The 18967-nt window shown below is 48.7% G+C and overlaps 1 protein-coding gene across 4 annotated transcripts in view; it reads right to left on the bottom strand.

The window, feature by feature from the left end:
* ZHX3 (zinc fingers and homeoboxes 3) overlaps positions 1 to 18756 on the bottom strand; it is a 51861-nt gene extending 33105 nt beyond the window's left edge. For 2 of the 4 annotated variants that reach the window (XM_054218257.1, XM_054218254.1), the window contains exons 1-2: positions 18636 to 18756; positions 9 to 115 (exon numbers count right to left, since the gene is read on the bottom strand). The gene's annotated coding sequence lies outside the window, so the exon portion shown is untranslated. Of the gene's footprint in view, positions 1 to 8; positions 6554 to 18635 lie in introns of those variants that run through there. The other 2 variants (XM_054218255.1, XM_054218256.1) reach the window with 2 other exon arrangements.
* Between the last annotated feature and the right edge of the window lie 211 nt (positions 18757 to 18967).

Raw genomic sequence — 18967 nt, 5'->3', positions numbered from 1 at the left:
TGACCCACCTGCACGAGGGACCACGTCCTCGGCCTGTCCTTCTCCAGTTCCTCCTCCACGCTCGCGCGCATCTTTAAAGTGCCTGTAGTCCCTTCAGCTGCACCGGGATTCAGGGCTGGAAGAGAAAATGTCACACAAAAAATTACTGCTGCACCTCCAGAGGGGAAGGCGGCCCTTGGTCAAGTAAAGACTGAAAGTAAAAATAAAACATCGACCAGTTTAAGGTGTCTCTCAGCTCACGCCATCCGCCCTGCTGTGCTCCCACAGTACATCCTCACCGAAGCATCCCAGAACACACATCTTTGATTTTTTTTTTCCACCCAATTAGCAAAGACATCATCTATCAGAAGTTAAGCAGCTACGCCGAATTAATCACCAAGCACTCAACCACGCTGCTCTCAACCCAGTAAAAATAAAAACCTCCCAGCTACGATGTGCTGGAGACCAGGAATGCTGCTCCCCAGCTCTCGGCCACTGCTCTGGGTCTCGGTTCGTTAACGGGGCTGGAAACCTCAACTGGCCGAGAACATATTTAGGGAAGCAATCACAGCACCCCGACCGACACTGCCGCAGCCTGCAGCTATATATAACCTGCAGCTCTGCTTGGAGCTATGGGCTTCCTCTCTCCCCTCCATTTTCCTCTGCTGCCGTCCAGTCCTCGTTCCCTCACCCTCGGAGAAGCAGCAGAGCCAGCCCGATGTATTTCATAATTTCTAAACTTAACTGTCTAAAGGGATAACCAGCCAAGTGGATTTCTGGGATTAAGTTCAGACCAGGGGAGAAAACAGCGTACTGAAAAACAAAGAGTCACCCTGGAAAAAGGTGAGCTAGAGCTCGTAACAAGGATGAAAAAAAAAAAAAAAATAGGAAAATTATGTTGTGATTCCTGAGTAGAGGAAAATTCAGGCTCATTAGTGGGTGCTGCCGGAGTGCGGCCAGTGACAGGTTCTCCTCCCCCAGCAACATGTCCCAAGTGTCTCTGTGCTTCAGCCAGCGCCTGTGCTCAGGCTCAAGTCCCCTGCCAAAACCCCGCTTCTCGGGTTGGATCCTGCTGACTATTACCCTTTGCCCACAACCAGGGAGTTTCTTTGATTAAAATAAATAAGTAAATAAGCGGCATGGAGAGATATCACCAAATAACTAGCACAGATGCATTACAACTTGGGAAGGCGCTTCCCGACCCCAGCCAAAATCCTGCAGACAAGAAGCATCCACTCGGGCTGTAACCGCACAGACCGAACCCCAGCAGGAGTTAAAAAAGAAAAGAAAAGAAAAGAAAGAAAACAGCAAAGGAATTGGAACAAGTGTCGAAGGACACATAAAGGTTTTCCCTCACTAAGCACTCGGGTCTCTCGAAGCTCCCTGCTGCAGAGCCACACTTGGATAAAGCTTCCCCCAGACCTGCGGGTGCTGTCTGCTGTATGTTATTTGCTATATGTTATTTGCTGTGTATTATCCTCCCAATTTAATTCACAGAAAAGGCAAAGCGAGCACAAAACTGGGAGAAAAATCAGCCCCAAGTCTGGCAAATCACAACAGTTCACAGAACAAGAATAAATGCTTTAAATGCCTGCTAGATGCCACAGCTTTTTCTTTTTTCCTTGCTTTTCTTTTTTCCTCCCCTAAAACTGAAGGGAAGGCTTATTCTGAACCAATTGAGTTTCAACACACTTGGAAAGATCCCAGTGTTGAATGCCAGGACCTTGACATAACAGGTGATAACCTTTTCTATGCCAGAAAAAGTTTAACATATAATAAGAAACAAATATTAGACTGCTGATGGAGTGGGTTTTTATTCCAGCAATTTGTGTAAATGCCCTGTAACGACTTGCACAACACTATCGTCTCCCAAACCAAGCGATAACAGTCCGGCCCCAGCTGCTTATCTGCCATTCCTCCTTCGATAACACTATTGCTCCTCTCCCTTTATTATACGAGCTCGCTCTGCTACAGTAGGTTTAATATTATTCACACGCTCCCTTAGGGATTCAACATACGCCTAAGATTTTAACAAACAAGATTTTGTGATCCTTGAAGTACCTAAATTAAGAAGAGTGACCTTGATCACAGCAGTCTGAGCGGCTTTGTGCTTCCTGAAATTAAAGGTTTAAAAAGAAACCTAAGCTGGAGGCAGAGAAAAATCTGAGTTTCCCAAAACCTTGTTCTGAAATATGGAGTAGAAACCCTGCAAATTTGGCACCATGAGCCACTATTACCCTGGCAGCTCCTCCTTGAATTGCCTGAAATTGCTGCTTCAAGGAAAATAATATAGGAGAGAGCTGGGGCAGGGGTTGGGGTTTCCTCTAAGCAGCACATGCAACCACTTCAGCTGCTTATCACTGAAACTGGAACAGCAACAAGGACAACCAATGCATGCTTTTTTTCCCTAACTTCTTTCAGGTATTAAAATCCCAGCATCTGATTGCCACGATACACTTGGGTCCTTCTGTCTCGGAGATTTCCACTGTCTGACAGAGCCACTGACCATCATTACCAGACCACCGCCATCCTTTCCAAGCTTTATGGCTTCCTCAGGCTTGTCTGAGCGGCTCAAAACCCGCAAACAGCTCAAGAATGGAGAATATTTTCCCCAAATATCACACTCGAGACAGAATAAAGTTATCCTCATATACCTGGGGGTTTAAAACCGTAATGCCTGAACCAGCTGGGACAGTGGGTTCGTGAACAGGGAGGAACACCAGCCTCCCAGCAGCATCCCTGTGCAGGGACCCACTGAGGGTCTGTACATTTAGAAGTCAAAACCACTGCAAAGCCACAAGAATAGAGTTTATTCTGTTTTCCTTTCACCTGGCAACCCCATCTCAGATTTATTTATTTATTAACAGCTGTTAGCTCTCTTCTTGCTCTCTTTTGGGTTTGTTTTTCTTTTTTTTTTTATGCGGCTGGAAAGGGAACACGCCTATCCCAGAACAAAGCCTCCTTGCAGAGCAAAGCCAGTTCAACCTGATACTCGCAGAGGGAGACAAAGCAGCCCCAGGTCCGGCTCTCGGCACTCTGCCCTGCCAGAGGTCAGGCTGAGGAAGAGCAAAATGATACGGAAAAAGACAAAAACAATTCCCCTGCCTGCCGGTCCCCAACGGGGATGCTCTGGAGGATGCTTCACCTTTTTTTGCTGTTCTCAGGTCTTTGGCAGAGATGAGCACCTTCCTGTGGTGCCCACATGGACCTTCCTGTGGTCCATGGGACCTTCTGTCCCAAAAGCCAAGGTTTCCTCACCGTGCTGCTCTGCATCCCAACACCCACAACAAAACACATCTTTTGGTTCCCTTCAGTGAGCATCGCAGCGCAGTCTACAACAGTTGTAATTTAGCAGCTCTCACGGATGGTCCTGACGTTGATTAAAAATGGTGCTGTATCTAGCAAGGAGCAAAAAGCTCATTTATACCATGAGACCAGAGTTAATTTGTGTGGATCTAACAAAAACGTGATGTGCAGCGATGCACAGTTGCAGCCAAGGAAGAAGTAACTCTCTTACCTGGCCTGAGATTTTGCACCTTGTTTGTGAATCAACAGCACAGGTCTGCTCCCTGCTCTCAACTACAAAACAGTTGTTCCCTACAGAAAAAGAAGGGAATTGCTGTCAGACTGGCATCTTTGATAAGACTCTTGGAGGAAAGAGCGTGCAGAGGATGCTGCAGAACACGGTCCTGACCTGCAAAGGACGCGTGTGGAGGAAACACATCTCAGCCACGTGGGACCTCCTGAGACAGCCCAGCAGAGACCATCCGGCCCTGCAGGCTCTGCTGCATGTGGGACGCTGTTTTAAACAGGTTCCCATACCCAAGGTACAATTAAAGGACTGACAAGTTACCATTTAGGATCTGTAAGGTGGCTGTTTCTATTTCTCCAGTATATACACAGAGTTGGGAACTTGTCTTTACTGATACTTCTTTAAAGAGCAATAGCTATACTAAAGGCAACATCACTCACGGCCCATCTCTGTCTCTTCCAACTCCAGGGAACCAGTGTCCCGCAAAGGCTGTATCATTGAGAGAGGCAAGTCATACAATTTAACGTCCATAACATTCAATTTTAGAACGAAAGAGCATGAAATATTTATAGCCAACATCCACTTTTGTAGAGAGGCATGCAAACCTATATTATCTTTAGTCACTTCAATCTTTTTAAATGCATGAAAATTTAAGCCCCAGAACACTATTTGTCATCTCTTGCTTATTTTAGACTGAAAACAACCCTTTCTAGCCTCACTGCTCCATGCCAGCGCTGTAGGAAGGGAGCACAGGAAAGCATCGAGACAACTCGACGCAGTAAAATAAACTGCACCTTCATCGCACAAGAATGACCATCAAGAAATATTAGAAAGATATTTCCAAGCTATTTTCACCTTCCAGCAACTGATGCTCCAAAAGCTCTTCAGACCATCAAATCCAGTTGTTACTTTCAGGGAAAGTATTTGCGCAGTATTTAATCTGAACATTCTTCTCTCCAATTTTAGGACCGTGACCTCTTGCCCTATCCCCTGTGAATGCAGAAAGCAAAAATTCACCTTCCCTTTTAGGCACCTGAAGATAGATTTCCTCCCTCACTCTTCTCTAATCTAGAGCCAAACAACTCAGGTTTGTTCAGATCAGTGGTTTGAACCCCCAGCCTTCTGCACTACGCACTTTATCTACTCCAGGATGTTTATTTTCAGCTAAGGAGAAATGAGCTTTATGCCCAATCTCCAAGAATTTACAAGCAGATAGAGCCATGGTCCAATTCATGCCTACCTTAGTCATTTTTTCCATCGCAAAGAGAAGGAATTATGGAATATTCTTGTTAAGCTAAAAATTCCTATTGCCGAGTTTTAAAAATTTTAAATCCTATTCAGGTTGGATTTTAAAAAAAGAGGTATACGCAGCATCAAGCATTAAAGCTCGACAAACGATAGTCAGCTTCTCGCTCCAAGAAAAGGAAACAACAGAGCAGACTCCCACTCCTCTCATTTTCATTTCACTGCCCACAAGGATGCTCAGAGGGACAAAAATATCTAAATTCTACTGCCTATTATTTGAAAGCAGAAATCATCACGTTGTTACATGTTTTATACAAGGCCTAATGAGGCTCTGATCATCTGCGTGATTATCCAGTTTGGCTGAAACAGAAGAGCACCGGTTTCCCTTTCGTCCAAAAATCTCAAGCCTAGAGCATCCCGCAGGACGTGGGAAGCTGCAGCTCCTGCACTGCCTGGAGGGTTCTGCATGGTTATCTCCAGCTCCCGCTGTGAGCTGGGATATTCTGGGATGGGGAACTCTGTCAGTCCCCTGGGACCTGCTTTCCATGCTGAATAATGTACCTAAACAGTCAATATGTTCAATAACATCTCCGAGCACTTCCTCTGCCCTTATCTCCAGCCTCTTCCAGCTGCAATTACTGCTCCCGTTCACAGTTCATGGGAGCAAGGGGACAACAAAAGCAAAACTAAGTTTTTTCAAAAAAAAAAAAAGTCCCCTTGACCAAGAAAGGTCAGTGCTGATAACAGGCAGCACTGCCATTAACTCAGGTATTAAAAAAAAAACTCTGCAAGACAGCAGCAACGATACCATTATAATACAAATTATTAATACGAGGGACCTGATCACTCTCAGCTTCACTCTTTGGCTAAAGCCAAGGGATCCTATTTTATTTTTTTTGGTGCACAGACCTTGCAAACACCACAGTTAGCAAAGAAAAACCACACTGACAGTTTTTACACTGTCCACAATATCTTTTTTAAGGTGATTTGTCATTTAAACTGTCAGCTTGAAATCTAATAATTTTAAAAAATGAATAAAATATTATGTATTACATTCACAGGCTGCAACTGCTGCCAAATTCCTCTGTCAATTTTTACGGGATTATAATCACATTCCTCTTTTAATGTTTTATTCTCTTGCTTCAGTGCCAAAGAGATGGGAAAGAGAGTAAATGTCTACTTAAGAACAGTGTATGACAATCCAAACCAAAACTGAAAATGGAGCAAAGTGCCGTGCTCCCCCTCCTCAGGGGGAGACGCTCAGCAAGAGCGTCCTTAGGTGTCGGCTGTAACACAGCAGCCAAAATGCTTTCAGACGGCAGAGTAATTTTAAAGCAGGTTTTCCCTGTGAAAAATAATTTTTTTTTTTTAAAGGAAAAGCATTTTTAATTGTGAGGCAAATGCACGGGAGGACAAGCTTTATGTTTCTGCCATTGAGAAATACCCAGCTCTTGCAGAGACCAGCAACAGCTCAACGCAGCAGTGGACACAAAGGGAAGGTCAGCGGGACCCGCAGCAGACACAAGAGCCAAGCACCCCACAGCCCCCTCCCAGAGGCTATACATCCTCCCTTACTACTACATTTGCTGCTCAGAAACCCTGCCGTCACGTCTTCTCCCTAAACTCTCCTTCTGCTTGAGGTGGAACAGATGAACGGACCCATCTTTGCTCTTCTCACTACAAACGAGCCCCATCTGAGCAAACTGCCCGTCATGTCCTGATCCCAGCTCCTGCAGGGACCCGGCTGGGGCTCAGCCTGGGCAGAGTTACACAAACCAAGGATTTCGGCATTTCTTAGTCAGAATCTAAACTTCTTTTTTTTTTTTTTTTTCTTCCCCCCCCCCCAAAATAAATGGCTGGAGCACAACAGTGCTCGTTTGTACAAAGAGGACAAACAAAATTGTCTAGAAATGGAAGCAAAACCTTATTCACCCAACTTAATGAGCAAATTTTACAACATGAACACAAGAAAAATGTTGGGCTTGGGTTTTTTTTTCCCCCCTGCAAGGCACTTTTTTTTTTTTTTTTGCAGGACAGTGTTCCTTTATAAAAGCATTCTTCTGAAAGCACTTCTCCTGTGAAGCTCACCCTCCAACAGCTACTGTTACAAATCTGCGATAAAAGACGTATTCAGCAGGGTTTGGCAGACAAATAGCACCCAAAGTGGCACTGCCGAAGCCTCACAATTTTATCACGAGCTTCAAAATATTTGGAGAAAGAAAAGATGCTCCTGCTGGGAGCGTCAGCTAGGAGAAGTTTCAGCTCTTGGGGTTGTGAGAACTTCAGATTTCATTCGGGGGGAAAAAGGGAAAAAATAAAATAGATGTCTAGACACGATTCTGGAGAACAACTCTCAAGCAGGAGTGCAAACGTGATCCAGATTTTCAAGGACTGAAGACCAAGCAGAGGGAACCTTTGACGGATTATCACTTGATTTGATCCAGAGATCAAATATGATCCAGCGATCAAATTTGATCCAGCTTCAGGATTTTGCAGTCTCACTTGCAACTTCCGAATATTTTGGGGGGACAATCACGCTGTGAACTTCAGCCCTAGAAGCGCCATCAGAACAAGCACTCTGCCACATCGCTCTTCAGCCAGTGCTCAACTACAGACCGGCAGAGCCACGGAGGTCCCACATGGCTGGAAGCACAGACTTTAGAGCTCAGCTGAACAGGGACACTTTGCCTGCCTGGACAGGGTATGTGTCCATGATCTAGCCACTTAACCCCACCAAAAAAAAGCAGAAGGTCTTGCTCTGCCTTCCCTCACCCCCCACATCTCCCCACCCTTGCCCCTGCAGTCTCTCCCTATCCCTGAGCACGTGCCAGACCTCCCCAAGAGCTTCTGCACCAGCAGAAAGCCGTCCGCTGTTATCCCTAACCATCACATCAGATCAGCCATCTCACAAACCTCTAATTTGAGTTTGCAAGGGAAATATAAGTGGAAATACAACGCCGCATCCAGTAGCATGGCAAGGCAGGTCCATCAAAGCCCAGGAGATGGAGGTCCTGATGGCGGAGGACAAGCCACAGTGGCATGGACGGAGAGCTTTGCTGTTTCTGTGGAAGAGGGGCTGAGCCCACAACACAACAAACGAAGATACCTATAGGGTATCTTCACAGGGATGTACACACACCCCCAGCGGCAAGCACAGCTCTGCTGTCCTACTGCTCTTCCCTTCCGTGCCAGAAACAAACCACAGGCAAACCCAACTCGGCATCCACAGCGCAAGGGAAGAGAGACACCTCAGCAATGAATAGATTTCAGCTGGAATCTCCCAGGAGACGGTATTAAAATGAAGGGAGGGGGGGTGCAGGGGGAAGAAATAAATAAATGGAGGAGAAAAGAATCAACTTGCCAGGATCAGCCATGCCAACTTCTAAAACCATAAGTCAAGCCCCGAACACCACAGCACTGGCTCCTAGTCTGAGATACTGGGAAATAACCAGGCTAATGCGGGGTGGTGAGAGGAGGGCATCTCCCTACCAGCCTCTGCCTGAGAATTCCAGTTTTCCAGGTTTTCTCCATAACTGCAAAGCTCTGGAGGTCTTTTTTCTTTAAAAAGCCGACATTTTCACTGAAGTCCCTGGATCTGAGTGCTAGGCTTTAATCCAAGTGTCAGAGCTCAGGTGGTAGTGATGGTCTGCAGGAGCTGGCCACCAGCCGAACCCTTTTCCAACCAGCTCATTTGGGGTCTGGATTCGGGAATCCACACCAATGCATTCGGGAAGTATTTCCCAAAATACAGAGTTTAACCCCAAAATTGTATCATGCAGCAGCAAGCAAAACTCTGTAATACTCTATAAATACATCACTATGCACCACACTCACTAGGTCCAGCTCTAAATCTGGTTCACCCATCAGTTGCAGAAAATACAAATACTCTCCCTGGTTTTCGGTCGAATATTCCCAAGTTGATCCGGAGAACCTATGGAGTCACTAAGCTATAATTAGAGGTTTGTTATAAAAGGTGTTTGGGACGCCTGTCAGCACTGAAGGAGACTCTGTATTTAAGGTACCTTTAACACACGGAGTGGCAGCAGGCCGGTTTTTTGGCTTTCATAAAAAAAAAAAGCCAACTTGTTTACTCACCTCAAGTGACTTTTCTTGGTCTCTGCTTAGCTAGAATATTTTCAGCCTCTAACTTGACTAATGGCATTTTAAAAAGGCAAAAAGAAAAAGCCACCAGTGAGATGGTTTAAAAGATACGTTTTTATCCATAGCTTATAATGTGATTACCAGCTAAATCTTGCTTTTCACCAAAAAAAATTATAATAAAAAAAATTAATTGGGTGCAGGACGTGCACATTCACTCATTCGTTATTGTAGGATTGTTGACATTAGCTTTTATTTTTAGAAAAACATTAAGTGTGGAGGGGAAATGAAACAATGTGATACTTCTTTGAGACCGTCTCTAACATTAGGAAAATATGCAAAGAACCGTAGTGATCCGCTTGCATACCTTCCCACAGAGTGCCGGGCTTGAGTTTATAAAATAATAAATACTGTTTCAAAGCACTTGGATTGGCCTGACCTTTTTTTTTTTTTTTTTTTTTTTTTAAAAAATAACATCTGACAACATCACCGTATCCTGAGCCTTTGGGAGGGAGAGGACCTGAAAGCCACGTATCAGAGATGCTCACTGGGACCTGGTCTCCCTCGGGACTGTCACACCACGGGGTGGCTCTGGGCAGCTCTTGTTCCCTACACTGAAAACTGGCGGGGGGGGGCACACCAGATCACCAGCATTATGCCAGAGCGAGCATTTCACATCACAGGCACCTCCAATTGCCCTAATCCTGCAAACACCTTAATAAAAAGGTTACTCCATCAAACGCACGGGAATTTCTCACCCGTGCAGCGTGGTGTGGTAGGCTTGTATGCAACACTTGTAGGGCCAGGGTTTCAGCAGACCATCCCCAGCATTTCTAAATAAAATATTTTTAGGCCTACAAGTACTAAACTATATCACAACTTAGCAAATGTTGCTAAAATTAAGTTTAAACTGGAATTAAAAAGCCTCTCTAAAGTGGTGCTCTGGTTCAACACCTGATAGCAGCACTGCCTGTGTTTTGCTGTTGGAAAGTAAGTCCTGAGGGTGAGGTGGCCATGGCCAGTGGACGCTCTAGGAGGGGAAAAACATCATTAGGAGAGAAAATCATCTCTTATAATACTGAATGTGAATTCAGGTGTGTAATTACACCAGCTGCCAGGTACAGCTCTGCAGAGGTGACCTTTCCTGGGGCTGCCTGGACACGACACCATGGAGGTATCAAGGCAGAGAGAGGATTTCTCCACCCACCTTTGGGGCAGAACTGGCCAAAACAAGCAGCAGAGGAAGGCAGGACAGAAAACAGCCGCGGGTCCATGTGGTAAGAGGGTGCCCAGCTCCTGGATGCTCTGAAACCACCCCTTCCCAATTGCTGATTTCCAGCTGTTGCTTCGAAGCACGACCACAAAATTTTCGGGAGCTGGATGGGTGCACCGTAAACACGGAAACAGATTTCACTATTAATGGTCTCCAGTGGACTTATTTTTGCATCCCACAGCAAAGCGCCACAGCAAGGGAATGTTTTCTTCTTCCAGTAGGCTATTTACTGTCACACACCTACATAAAATTATGGATATTGGACTTAAAATTTCTATTTCCGCCCCCCCCCAAAAAAAAAGGAACTGAAATTGAGCTACTGGGTTGCAAAATTAGCAATACTTTGTATCTGCAATTCAGTTCCAAGAACCTCCCTCCTCTGTTTTTTATAACCACATGGAGAACAGCTATACAGCACATACCATTTTTCACTACATTGAGCTTGAGGAAAATTTAAGACTTCCTCCCCGCCCCGTCTTCTTTTTAATGGGAGATGTGATTATTGAAATTAATTCAGAAAATAGTCGGCATTCACCAATCAGCTCAGCAGCTTGGGTTTTCTTCATCTGCTGGTTACATGCTAATTATTGTACTGGTGGGATTATTTCCCATTCACATTTGGAATTTACAGCACAGTAGGGAATTGATTAAATTAGAAGAAAATACCAAAAAAAAAAAAAAGAGAAATCAATGACATTTTAAATTCAACAATTTTTTTTTTTAATTTTCTTCCGAGTCCCATGCCTACAAGGACCTCACAAACTCAACCCCAGCAGCAAAGATGCACAAGGCAGCATTTCCAAACGTCGAGGGGCAGAACATCAATGACATCTCCGGAGCAGACACTTTGGGAAGGCAAAGCAAGCCCTCCCGTGCTCATCAATATCTCTGCTGTTCACAGCATTCTCCGCTGCCTCACACCACCTGTACCCTTTTCTACTTGGCCAATGCTTGTAATTAAGAAGGAAAACCTCCCCGCATGTGGGAAATAAGCCCCCATTTCCAAGGCCGGGACTCCAGCCATGCCAGAATGCCCCTGCTGAGGTAGGAACAGGGCTTTGCATGAGTGAGGAGCAGAGGTAGCGATGGCAGACATTTCCGATGACGGCCCCTGCCCCGTCAGCACCTCTGACGGACTGGGGTGGCTTTGTCCTCACCCCAGAAGAGTGAGAGGGACAGAGCAACATGTGTCGACAACACCCACCAGCAAGGACCGGATTCTCCAGCTACCAGGTCTACCAGCTAAGCACAGGTCCCTGGTGGAGACCCTCTTCTGAAGGTACCCGGCAGAGAGATCCCTGATTTTGCTACATGAATCTCAAATACTATTTACCACCTCATTTAACCTGGGCAAGGACACGTGTCAGTTCACCAGTATTGTCAACAGCAGGGCTTGGAGCACAGAAGGGGCTTCATGTTTGCCTTCCAGTGCTGCTTACTGGGGGGGTTACCCCTGAAAGCAAGGGCTCCTTCTCACCCCCACCCTCTCAGCTCCAACCAGCCTGTTGAGAACTACAATAAAATAAAACAAACAAACAAACCAACCCCAAACCTATCCTAGGTGCCAGAGAAGATCAAAGTAGGAGTGTGAAAGCTCAGAAATTCCTTTAAATCACCCAGTCTCCTGCTTCCCAGCCACTGCTGGGTGCCCACAAGCTGCTCCGGGGCCTCCCCAGAAGGTGACAAAGGTGACAAGAACAGCAAATATCCCTCAATGCCGAAGGGAATCAACAGCGCCCTGGAAAGACGTGCAGGTTTCCCCAGAGCAGAAAATAAGATTGAAAAAAAATCACCTCTAAGTCACAGCCATGACGAAGCAGCGGCACGGCCTGGCAGCTGGGCCTGGCAGGGCACCAGGGGGGCTCATGGCGAGGCCTATTCTGCCACTTCCTAAGGGCTGGCCCTAAATTAAGGCAGAGGGGGACCGGGGGGCTTGCTGTGATCCAGACATGCGAGAAGAGGAGACACCAGCAAAATCAGGAGAGCACAGAGAAGCTCCGGAAAGGGCTAGATCTGGGTGGACATGGCAATGACTACTCACCGGAGAGGGTTTTTGCACAATTAACCTCCAGTGAGCTGGCTCCAAAGATGCCTCCTCCGAAGCACCTTCATTTCTAGGGCACTAAGCACTACCGTGATTGCCAGGGCCAAATTTCCAGCCTCCAGAAACGGTGCCGGCACATGGCAGAGCAAACACAGCTCAGCTAGGTGAGGTGGACACCACCACGGCACTGAGACGGACTTCAGCAATGGAAGGGAAAAAAGGCTAAAAGCAAAGGGCCTCCAAACCTGCAAGTGGTTGCTGCATCACCCTCGGTCTCCGTCTTTCCTGCCTGTACAGTAACATGGAAATGCCAGACACCGGAGCGGAGAACGCAGGCTGCTATTTAAAACATCTGCTGCACTTCACAGTACATGCAAGGCCGGAGGAGCAGGGCCTAGCAGGTGGATTATGGTCTTAATGAAATATTCACATTCATCTGCCCGCTCCGAGTCCAGACCACAAGTCTGCTTCCCCTCTGCTGAGGGGGTTTGTGTCCAGATTTTTGGTTTTAAATTAGTTCTGCCTCTATAAAACAGAGACACTCCACTTGTCTTAAATATTTTCTGGCACAGAAATGATTCCTAGCAAAGAAAGAGCGAGCAGGATACATTTCAGGAGGAGGAGTCTGCTTTTACATCCCGCTTAACAAACCAAAGCGCCAACACAACAGGTTCGCACAACCTCCTGCACGTTCTTCAGGATGACTTGTCTCTAATGACCGTCCTACAACTAGGAACACACGAAAGAGCCAATGAACCTTAATGCAAAGAGTAAACACACACATCTTGCCAGGGCTGTGAAAAACCACATGTCAAGAAGCCCCATTGGTGTTACACCCAACCATCAAGGTCTCCGAGCACCACGCTTGACGTGCTGGTTTACAGGTGACCACCTCAAGGTTGACCAGAGCCAGAAGGCACGACACAGGCTGCAAGAGAAAGCTCAGCACACCGGCTAGCGTCGGAGGCTGAAATGGTCCTTGTGCCCCAAGGCAGGGCCTGGAGCCACCAGGAATGTCTCCAGCCATTGAAACCTGCTCTCTGCACAGGCATGAGGAGCCAGCAATATGGTTGGATCCTTAATGCAGAGACCCAAGACCTCAGTTCATTAAATATGCTACACATCAAAAAGCATCCAATACAACCTAGTCTTGAATATCTTCTTACACTAAGTATACTCCAAGTACTCCAGCGTGCTACAACAAAGACCCTTGCTACTCCTACTCTGAGATCTGGAGATGAAGGGCTACAGGATTGAGTATCCAAGACCTCAGGCCTAATTTTGGTCCTTTTAAGCAAAACTCTTTATTTTTACCATTTTAAGAGTAGACAAGAAGTTTCAGTCCTTCTTTGGAGACAAACATACTGACCGATTCCCGATAATTTGGGGAAGACGGAACGAGCTCCATCAGACAGCAGGGCACAAGCTTTTGGCAGTTACCACACTCTCCATCTGTGGGACAACCCAACCTTTGGACTTACTTTCCAGGGGGACACCAGCAACACCACAGCTGGGGCTGCAGGATGGGAAAGTGAACCACCAGTACGGCCATTTTATTAAGATTTGCTGTATTCTGGGAGTTTTGTTTTTAAATTGATTTAGGCAGTTGACCCCCCTGCTGACCTGAACTCCTCTGGACAACAAAAAATGTCCCCCCAGCTTTCTGATAAACACCTAGATATAAAGAAAAAAGTGTTACAGCTTCTGATCTACAGCACTACAGTCGTAGAGCATGAGTAAATAGGAGATGCACAGATTTCCAGATGGAAAGAGAGCCCGACAGGACTGATTACATACACTTATTAATGTGTGCCTCTACACCACTGGAAAAAAGCACTGAATATGCTTAAAGAGAAACAAAGCAGGGAAAAATAAAATGGCTACCCATTCAAGTATTTGTGCAACACTGGCATGACACCTTAGGGAAATAAATATTTGCTTGACCTATTTCCAAAAGAGAAGTTTTTATAAGTTCCATGAAAACCTCTTTATTTATCGACACATGAGAGCAGAGCATGCGTGAGCATCCCACATGCTAAGTCGGGCTCCAGGAGCAATGAGCTCCCTTCTTATCCTTCTCACAGGAGCAAACTGATCCCCTTTCCACCATTAGGACAAAAAAGTCAGCCTGGGAACAACATCAAGACACCTATTCTGGAGAGGAAGAGTTAAAAGATACCGACACAGATAGCAGAGAGCCTCCTCACTGGCAGCCCCTTTCAACTGATTCCTCTGCCTCTTGCTTCAGTGAATTTTTAAGTGCTGGCTATTTAAACCTGTCCCACCCAGGCCCTTTATTAAGGACATGCTGCGGCCAAATGCCAGGGCTCATTCCCCACCCTATTCCTGACGTGGCCCTCTCAAGCATCTCCATCTTAAAGGAAAAAAACCCAAAAAATCTCTTCTCCTTCCCCCTGAGCAGCACAGCAGGCAGGGAAGCCCTGTCACCCAGACTGAATTTTCTGAGCGTTACTGGGCAGGAGCGTTTGGGTGGAGCTATAATGGAAACTTTTGCAACCTTAACACCATGCTATTTTTTTTTTTTTTCTTTCCCAAGCAAGTGCTAAAACACATGGGGGGCCTGGCTGGAGCCGTGAGGGCAGCGCTCGCCTTCAGTGGGAGGAACGTTAAAAAAGCCATCACTGCAATTGAACGCGCAGTTTAGCAGGCTCATTCTCCATTTTTTCTATTTCTTAAAAAAGAAAGAAGTAGGACTAAGGAGTGTTGAGCGCGTAGATACAAAGGGAGTTCAGTTAAATATCCCCTTTTTGTGCATGTAGAAAAAGGAGCAGGCACCCACACACAGTGTCCCACTGAAAGGGGAGAGGAAAGAGAAACCACGAAGTCTTTGAAATGCATGAGAACATCCTCTGCAATGGCTGTGACTGCATCTGGTGACAACCCAACCACTCCGGCTCTGCCCTTGTGCCATGTGTCATCACCAGCTCCTCTGACTCCACCACAGCCCTCAGCCGACCAGGGCTTCTCCAGTGACTTCTCGCAAACCCGCTCCACTTGCATTTTAAGCATTGTTATTTAGAACATTTGCCCAGAAAAAAAAAAGAGAAAAAACAAACAAACAAAGAAGGGGAGAAGCACAAGTCTTTTTTTTTTTTTTTTCTTCTTTTTAATTAGAAACATCGCCCCTCTCCTACTCAACAAAGCAGAAAAGCCATCACAGCTACGAGAAAGAGATGCTGCACACCTTCACCCCAAGAACCTGGAAAGAAGAGCCAGCAAGCGGGAGCTTCTCCAAATTAGGCTCCGTAGCAGGACTAGACTCATCCTACCTAGAACAGGTGCCTGAGTTACAAACATGATCATCCTGGGCTCCCATTTGGTTAATGCAAAGAGTGCAGCACCTCGGGGGGTGACTCTGAGTCTATGCGGGGCGAATCATCCTTGGGACCATCAAGGCAGGGGGAACCTAGACCTGGCTCTGGGCTCCTGCTCTCCCAAGCAAATTCCCCTCTTTCGGGGCCATGTCCGCTCCCTGCAAGAACAAGGGCGACAATAACTTACATTAATAGCGTGCAAACCAAGGACCTGTCCACAGGATGAACCTCCCTCCAGCTTTTTTTACATGGAAATCCAGTGGAAAAGACAGAAAGGAAAAAAAATAATACCAGGAGATGGGGAGCAAGGGACCAGGAGGGGAAAACCCACAGCCGAGCAGAGCAGAAATGGGAAGGGGACCCAGGGGGTCCCTTGCACAAGCCGTGGGGGCTGAGCAGCATGGTGGCATGGGGGGAGACGTCTGCTCCCGTCTTCTGCCTTTTGTCTGCACAGATTTCCACAGACCCTCAATTATTTGTTTCCACTCCCAACAGTTTTCTTGGGGGAGCAAATGCCCTGCCTGCGGAGGGGGATGAGCGCAAGTGGGTCTTCCAGGGCTCATCCCTGCCTAGGATGTGGCCCCGCATTTGGAAATAGCAAGCGACACACCTATGGAACAGCCCTGCATGGAGCAGGGGGCTCCTAGCGCCCGGTCACCAGGAGGGGGATGCCAGGGGATTGAGCCACGGCCATGCCCTGCCAACAATGCTGCCTCTGGACCCGTCCCATCGCACAAACTGGGAAAGACTTGGCAAGAGAGGGGCGCAGACCCGCATGCCCAGGTTGGGCTGTAAACCCAAGTTGTAGATAATTCCAGGAGCTACGAGACGAGCTGCTTTTACGTAGTAACACCATAGTAACCAAGGCGGATGATAAAGCTGGCATACACAAGGGCACCGCATTTTTGGAAGGGAGGAAGAGGGGGTCTAAATAGAAGGAAAACCTTCCCGCGGAGCGAGGGGACACACTCTGGGGAACCGGAGCCACGTTGCTGTTTAAATCTCCCCCACAGACAACCCAGATGGCTCTTGCGACCAGCTCGGCTCACCTGCTCCAGGTTTCCCCTCTCTGGGCTGTCAGCACCACCTGCATCAGTCCCCACATCCCCCCGATGAAAGCCAGCAGCCCCCACGGGGCTGGTTTTGCCTGGCTTCGCAACAAGGATGTTATTGATAGAGAAGTGCTCCTGCGAGTGACTTCGGGGCTTCAAGTTACTACAGCTTCCCTACAGTAGCAAGAATTGCGGAGGCTGAGCCCCGTCAGAAAAAAAACCATGCTAAACCCCAACCCATCTATAATATAATTAACACAAGCTGCAGATTAGGGTGTATCGGAAGCAAAACGCATCCAACAGCCTCCTCCTTCCCACCCCCGAAGGTGGGTCAGGGCTCCAAAATTGTGTGGGCATCCGTGTGCAGAGAGTTACTGGGATGAACTAAGACGAAACAATAAACAGACTGGAACAGTCTGCTCCCTCTTCTCAGCTACACATCCCGAGCAGTAAAATACATCAAGGTCACGGACCCAACCTAGTTAATAGAAGTTATCATTAAATTGCTGTTTTCTTCTACGGTAAATAAAATGTTTCTGATCTTCTGAGTTGGTTTTTTTTTTTCCTCCTCCTCCTCTCTTAAAGAGAAATTACTTTAGAATAAAGTGTTCCAGATAATGAAGTAAACTTCTGGCTTCCTCTCCGTGGAGAACGGTTCCTCAGGACTGTGTGATCCTGGGTTGGGGACTGTAGCCAGAGGAGGTGACCAGTAGCAGCGAGACCCTCCCTGCCCAGATGGAGCCACCCTCCCGCCAGGCACAGCAGAAACAGGAAAGCAGAAATGGGAAGGGGAGCAGAAATGGGAAAACCCAGTTCAAGAAGGGCTTGGATATGATTATTTCTTTTTCCAGGTACGTCGGTTGGCCTAACAAGACACGTCACCTACATCACCTGCCTCTCCCCCATCACCTGCCTTCCCTTCATCACCTGCCTCTCCCCCAGAATTTCCCATCTTGTAATCAGCACAGAAGACGAACCCTTGGAAAAACCTTATTGTTGAGTTTTGCAGGCACAGACTAAGCCCCAGACCGGAGGATGGAGTCCAAAGTCCCAAGCACGAGCCGCGCAGTCGCACTCAGATACGTCCGAGCGAACGTGGTGCCCGAGGGGCTCATACCCGCTCTCCGCCTTTGACCCGCACCCCCTGTGCCAAAAGGTCCCCGCTCCCCCAGCCCAGCGGAGAAGCCTCAGCCTGCTGGCACCCGGCCACATGCCTGGCTGCCACCCCGGGCACCGGACGAGGAGCTGGCATCGCCCAGGCAGGACTTTACCCCGAGGGTGCGAGGTTGAGCCACCGTCCCCAGCCAGGCAAGGCAAGGACCAAGGGGAAACCAAGGGGGGAGCAAGATGGGGCTCAGTCCCAACTCCGACACTGATTTCCCATGCGGCCTCGGGCACGTCCCTTAGCAGCAAGTGGCTTTTCCTACCTGTGTGAGGAAGGTGATGCCGTCTGCCCGCATCCCGTGTTGTCCCAAGGCCAGGCACATTAAACCCGGCATCGCTGCCGCACCAGGAGCCCCCAAAAATCCCCCACCCGTGACCAACCCTCCTACCCCCCAACTGCGACACCAGTGGGGTCAGCCGCCCCTCGGTCCCCAGCGCAAGCAGCCAGCGAGGGATGGAAAAAAATGACTTTTTTTTCCTCTAAAGACCCAGATTCAAGGAAAAAAAAACCCAAACAGACGGCTCCGAGGGCGCCGGGTCCCGGGCAGCCCCACACAGCCGGGTCCCGCAGCGGCTGGGCCGGCAGATTTTTAATTTAATTTAATTTTAATTGCTGGCGAGACGATGGCAGCAAAGGGCAGCGCAGCCCGCCGGCTCCCCGCCCCGAGGCAGGGCTGGGCGGACCGGGGCGGCGGCGGCGGGGGGGAACACGCGTGTCCCGACCCCCGGGTGGGCGCCGGGCAAGGGGAGGGGGGGCCGCGGGATCGCCTCGCCGCCGACCCCCCCCGCACCTGCGCGGGGTGTGCGGTCCCGGGGGCTGTTCGCGGGGGACGGGGGGAGCGGGTGCGGGCGGGACGGCGATGGGAGGCGAGGGGCGCGGGAGCCCCCCCCTCGCCGGGCGCTCGACACTCACCCACGGCAGGTCCCCGGGCCGCCGTGGCGGCTCGGCTCGGCGCGGCGCGGTCCGGCGGAGGCCCCGGCCCCGGCGGCGAGCGCGGGGCGAGCGGGGCTGGCGGCGCAGCGGGGCGGCCGGGCGGGCGCCGCCGAGCCCAGGCATCGGCGGCGCGGGGGGGCGGGGGGAAGCGCGGGGCGGGCGGGCGCGACACACACCGGCATTAGCCGGGCTCCATGGCCGGGCGGGGAACGGGGCGGGGGAGGTGACGTCACCGGACCGGGGCGGCCATCGCGCTTGCGCGTGGCTCAGCCGCCGGCGGGGCGGTGCGCGCGGGGCAGCGGGTGGCGGTA

Source organism: Rissa tridactyla, chromosome 12 (genome assembly GCF_028500815.1).
Source record: "Rissa tridactyla isolate bRisTri1 chromosome 12, bRisTri1.patW.cur.20221130, whole genome shotgun sequence".
Taxonomy (NCBI): domain Eukaryota; kingdom Metazoa; phylum Chordata; class Aves; order Charadriiformes; family Laridae; genus Rissa; species Rissa tridactyla.
The sequence above is the reverse complement of the archived record's forward strand: the minus strand, read 5'-3'. Positions and strand labels throughout refer to the sequence as shown.